We start from the raw sequence: 6,097 nt of genomic DNA, 5'->3' as shown, positions 1-6,097 counted from the left end.
ACATACAGAAAGCGCTGTGATGCGCATAAATCCAAATTAATGAAGCTAAAACACACACATGAAGCAATTTTCATCTAGGTACTCACATGGAACCATCTTTCCCTACACTGCTTCTTTCTCTGTCGACCATTTTGGTGGCCTTGTTCTTCCCCTGCACGCACTCCCTCGATCAGAGGCGGAGGACGAATTTTTTTTAAGGTGTGGCGAAGTCTTAAGGAAAGAATTTTTTTGATGCAAATCAAAAGAGTCAATACACATTACAAACGTTAACCCCAATACAATGAAAATGTAGGCATATTTCAATAGGAAAATAACCTAAAACAAACCAATAATGAAGATTTCAATGGCGTCTAGAACTGCGCCGGTTGGGCATCTTATTAGCTTTTATGCATAATCATCTAAAAACAAAAACTTGTGCGTCCACAGTACACTAGCATGAATGAAAAAATATAGACAAACTTTCCACCATATTGTACAAGATCGCTACATAAATTTTTATCCGTTATATTCAGAATTACTGTAGTTGGTTCAGATCCTGCAGAATTGACAGAAGAAAAATTGCCAATACCCAACAAAGTGGCTGCAATTAGTCCTCTGATTCGTACACCGGGGAATGGCCAGGAAAATTCCCAACTGCCGTCGTCTGCTGGAACTTGCTTCTACCGCCACTGAAGCCGCCGCTTGCTTCCTTCGCTGGAGCTTGCAGCGGCAGCCCTATAAGCCCCCAGCCTGCCGCCGCCGTCAGCTGCCCCCGTCATCAGTCGCCCGCCTGGTCCTCGCGACATGGCCAGCAGCCGCCATCGCGCTAGCTGCTTAGGGTTGCGTCGCGTCTGGGTAGAGTTGGTCGCGTGCGTGCGTGTGCGTTGTGTGTGTGGCCGCTCGATCGAATCAAACCTTTTTTTAGACACTCTCAATGGAATCGAACCTGTCGTGCCTGCCTGCGTGGCCCAACAGCTGGATGCGTCGGCCCATCAGGCCAGCGCTGCTGGCTGCGGTCGAACGAAACAGCCGATGCCGATCCAGAGTCTGCCGATCGATAGATGCATAGGTATAAAAAAAATTGCCCCAGAATCAAGGTATGGCGGATGCCATACCCTGCCCACCGGAGCCCTCCGCCAGTGCCCTCGATGCCGCAGCTCCATCTTGGAACAACTCTGACGCCGACCAACAGACGCTCCTCTGCCTCAAGTCTGGCCTTGCCAGCAACCTCACCACTGGAGCGCTGGCAACATGGCGACACGACTCCCAGAGCTTCTGTCAATGGCGCGGTGTGACATGCAGCACCGTGCAGAGCGCAGCACCTCGTGTTGTTGCGCTAGACCTCATGTCGCTGAACCTTACCGGTCAGATTCCTCCTTGCATTGGCAACCTCAGTTTCTTGACCAGGATAAACATGCCGGACAATAAGATCAGTGGCAGCATTCCCCCGGAGATAGGCCGCCTGGCACAACTCAGACAACTAAACCTCAGCATCAACTCCATAGGCGGCATGATCCCCGATGCACTGTCAATGTGTTCCCGCCTGGAGATCATAAGCCTGTCAAGCAACCTCCTGGAAGGTGAGATCCCTTCAGCTCTTGCTCAAAGTTCATCCCTCGAACAGCTTGTCCTCAGTGACAACTTTCTTCAGGGGCACATACCACCCGGGTTTGCCTTGCTTCCGAACCTTTCTATATTATCCTTTGCTAGGAACAAGCTTTCAGGCACCATTCCTCGGTTCCTAGGAGGCAACTCGCGTCTTACCAAGCTTGCTCTCGACAACAATGCGTTCACAGGAGAAATTCCACGCTTCCTAGTGAATTCCTCCTCGCTTGCTTACCTCAACCTTGCATCAAACAAGCTCCGTGGAGAGATCCCTCCTGCACTATTCAATAGCTCATTGCTTTACACCTTAAATCTCTCTTACAATGGTTTTTCCGGGTCAATCCCGTCCTTCGCTCATGCATCCTCTCCCTTGAAATATCTTAGCTTGACTAGCAATAACCTTTCAGGGAGCATACCTAGCTCATTAGGGAACTTTTCCTCCCTATCCTTCCTATTGCTTGCTCTGAACAACTTACAAGAGAGCATTCCAGAGAGCTTAGGTAGCCTTGCAGGTTTGCAAGTATTAGACATGACATATAACAACTTGTCAGGCACAGTTCCTCCAACTATATATGCAATCCCATCTCTAACTTATCTTGGCCTTGGAGCCAACCAGCTATCTGGGAGAATTCCAACCAACATTGGCTATACACTTCTGAGAATTCAGATGTTGGTAATGCAAGGTAACCAGTTTGATGGCCCAGTACCTGCTTCTTTGGCAAATGCCTCTGACCTAAAATACCTTGGCCTCCGCAATAACGCATTCAGTGGTATCATTCCTTCTCTGGGGTCTTTGACAAACTTGGTCACTCTAGATCTGGGTGACAATCTGCTTGAAGCTGGTGACTGGACTTTCTTGTCCTCACTAACAAGTTGCACCCAGTTGCAAAAGTTATACTTGGATAGGAATAATCTTCAAGGAGAGTTACCTACTTCCATTGGCAATCTTCCGAAAAACTTACAGTGGTTGCTTCTGAATGATAACCAAATAACTGGTTTCATACATCCAGATATAGGAAATCTCAGCAGTCTCACTCTTATTCATATGGAGAGAAATTTCCTCTCAGGGAATATTCCTGCTACACTTGGAAATATTCAGACTCTGTTTGTCCTGAATTTAGCAGAAAACAAATTTTCTGGAGAAGTCCACGATCAATTGGAAACCTTGAGAAGCTAAGTGAACTTTATCTGGAGAAGAACATATTAAGTGGGTCGATACCTGCCAGTTTAGCAGGATGCAGAAGCCTGACTAGACTAAACCTTTCTTGTAATACCTTTCATGGAAGCATCCCTCCAAAACTGTTTTCTATTTCCTCACTTTCTGAAGGCTTAGACTTGTCATATAACCAACTAACTGGACTGATACCATCAGAAGTTAGCAGCTTAAATAATCTTGAGCTCGTTAATCTCCAACAACCAGCTATCTGGAAAAATTCCCAACAGTCTCGGCCAGTGCCTTCACTTGGAGTCGCTTCGTTTGGATGCAAATTATCTTGAAGGTGGCATTCCTGGATCTTTTATGAACCTGCGAGGCGTTGTTGAGATGGATCTGTCGCAGAACAGCTTGTCTGGTGAAATTCCAAGCTTCTTCGAGTCATTCAGCTCTTTGCAGCTTCTGAATCTGTCCTTCAACAACTTTCAAGGGCCAGTACCTACAACTGGTGTGTTTGGCAATTCAAGTCTGGTGCTCATCCAAGGAAACAAAAATCTGTGCACAAATTCTCAAATGCTGCAACTACAACCTTGTATTAAGTCCACATTCAAAAGAAAAAGGAGTTCATATGTTCTAATGGTGGTGGTCCCTATTGTTACCATTGTTCTAGTCTCACTCATATGTGTCATAGCCATTGTACACAGAAAGCGGGAAGCAACTAAACAACCAATCAACCAGCAGTCCGAGGGGTGGAAAAGATTTTCATATCATGATCTATACAAGGCAACAGGTGGTTTCTCTTCTATTAACCTGGTTGGAGAGCGAGGGTGTGGATCTGTCTATAGAGGTACATTCTTGGCTGAACCCCGCATAGCTGCAGTCAAGGTGTTCAGGCTTGATCAAGATGGAGCATCAAAAAGTTTCATTGCTGAGTGTGAGGCCCTGAAAAACACACGCCATCGAAATCTCGTAAGGGCGATAAGCATGTGTTCTACATTTGATCCATCAGGAAATGAGTTCAAAGCTCTAGTTCTTGAGCACATGTCAAATGGTAGCCTAGAAAGTTGGCTTCATCCAGTAACAGAAAATCATGGCTCAAAAAGGCCACTGAATCTTGGGTTAAGGATAAGAATTGCGACGGATATAGCTGCTGCCTTGGACTATCTCCATAACAGATGCATGCCTCCTTTGATCCATTGTGATCTAAAGCCAAGCAATGTCCTTTTGGACGATGACATGTGTGCTCGTGTTGGTGACTTTGGATTAGCAAAGTTTCTTTATGACCATCCATCCAAAAGCTTGATAGGGGCAAGAGGATCAATTGGATACATTGCACCAGGTTAGTAGACATTTCATTCTTTTATTGTCAATATATTCAAATTAAGTTGTACTTCCTTGAAAAATCATGTTTACCCCCTGCCCATTATTTCTAAAAGGAAACCATGTTTACCTTTATCAAAAAAATGATGTACTGGAGCACCAGAATTATGTACCTAAATTAAGTGTCCAATGCATATGCTTTCAGTAAAAAAACAAATACAGTCATTTCAAAAATAAATATTACCTAATGATTAAGCAGTTGAAAGGATTTCACAGGACATATTTGCAAATTTTGCAGAGTATGGCATGGGTAGCAACATGTCTACTGAGGGGGATGTCTACAGCTATGGAATTATTCTGCTAGAAATGCTGATGGGAAAGAACCCAACAGATGAGATATTTAAGGATGGACATGGTCTCCACAAGTTTGTGGAACTGGCATTTCCTCACAAGATTGGTGATATTCTAGAGCCCAATTTTATTCCACAATACCAGGACGAACACAAGTAAACCTTCAGGCAATGGGACACATGTAATGGTCGGCGTGCAAGAATGTACAATGCAACTGGTGAAACTAGGTCTGAAATGCTCTGTGGATTCACCAAAAGACCGACCAACTATGCAAGAAGTTTATACTGAAGTCATGTCAATCAAAGAAACATTTTTAGGACTACATGAGCGAATAAATGAAATATCTGTAATTCCTTTGTTCGAATAAAATCCATCATAATTTTCATCTGTAAGTACATTCAGCAGTTTTACTCTAATTTGTATGTTTACACTGCTTGTGGGTCCTGTGGCTTTGAGTTCAAGGGAAATGTCAGGAAGAAAAAGTTGAATAAACTAACTATTTCATACAGTACTTTAAAGGAAAATGTGCAAAAGTCAGTTACCACGGCATACTCTGAAAAAATTGGGTTAAAAGCAGCACTTGCCTAAAAAGCACTATATTCCTGATGTTTATTCATTTACTTTCTTCGCTGTTGACCTTCACAATATTTGAGCGAAGAACTTTACCCAGTAACCTCTAGTATCAGTAAAACTGTAACTAGCATGAAAATATGTTTTGATAGCCTGCCTGATAAATAAGTATCATGTTTACCTGACAAACTAGACGGTCTAACAGAGTAGAAAGAAATTTTCGAAATAGTACGTTCGTGGAGTAACATACTAGCATCCGACATTTCTAACAGAATTATCAAAATATGTACAGACACATGCAACAAAATTTCGAGAAATCCCAATAGTTTCCTCTAGTGCTGATGCGGTTAGACGAGTCGATGGAGAATCAGAGGAAACAGGGCGATCGATTTGGAAGCAACCGCTCTTTTCCCCCAACGAATTTCACGGAAGCGAAGAAGATAGTATGCTCAGACCTGCTCTTTCTCTTTGACGCGGAACGCAGACACAGGATATGGTCGTTGCTTGTCCTCGCCGCGGCCGAACTTGGCCGGCGGTGCGGGTGGCACGATCTGTCGGCTTGAACCCTAGACGGCGGCAGCAGTCGCCTCCGCAAGCTCCTGCCGCTGCCTCTGGATCTTCTCTATATTTATTTATTTATTGAGAAAGCTGCCTCTTCACCTTGCCGCCGCGAAGGAAAAATTGGGGGAGAGACATTCAGAACGGAATATGACGAACGAACGAAGGGCGCAATGGGCGCAGCGCACAAAAAAACTCAAATGATGTCACACGTGTGGCACCGGCACGAAGCACTCCTGTCCTTTTTACAGCATGGACTTGGCAAATTCCGCGTCACAAACGGCCGCGGATGCGACCGGGCGGCCCGCGGACGCATCGAGACAAGCCTTCATATTATAAAAAAAAAAAGTTTTCGCCTCATTTTATATACAAAGCAAATTGTCCAAACCAAGCATTCAACAAAAGATCACATCACACACACACGCATGAAAGGTCAACAAAAATACAGCGTATCGAATGGGTTAATGCTGAGGGCACAGCTCAACAAGCCCCAAAAATAGAAAACACACACGACACAACTAGTCAAAGCCCATGGAGCGTGTTACGGGTCCAGCTCTTCAT

General features: G+C 44.5%; 1 long non-coding RNA gene across 7 annotated transcripts in view; it reads right to left on the bottom strand.

Annotated features, from left to right (window-relative positions):
* Positions 1–5,759, bottom strand: part of LOC123147732 (uncharacterized) — an 8,087-nt gene extending 2,328 nt beyond the window's left edge. The window contains exons 1-2 of one of the 7 annotated variants that reach the window (XR_006473421.1): positions 5,434–5,759; positions 87–3,679 (exon numbers count right to left, since the gene is read on the bottom strand). This is a non-coding gene — a long non-coding RNA (uncharacterized lncRNA). The other 6 variants (XR_006473424.1, XR_006473422.1, XR_006473420.1 and 3 more) reach the window with 6 other exon arrangements.
* Between the last annotated feature and the right edge of the window lie 338 nt (positions 5,760–6,097).

Source organism: Triticum aestivum, chromosome 7A, assembly GCF_018294505.1.
Source record: "Triticum aestivum cultivar Chinese Spring chromosome 7A, IWGSC CS RefSeq v2.1, whole genome shotgun sequence".
NCBI classification, from domain to species: domain Eukaryota; kingdom Viridiplantae; phylum Streptophyta; class Magnoliopsida; order Poales; family Poaceae; genus Triticum; species Triticum aestivum.
This window is presented reverse-complemented; position numbering and strand designations above follow the sequence as displayed.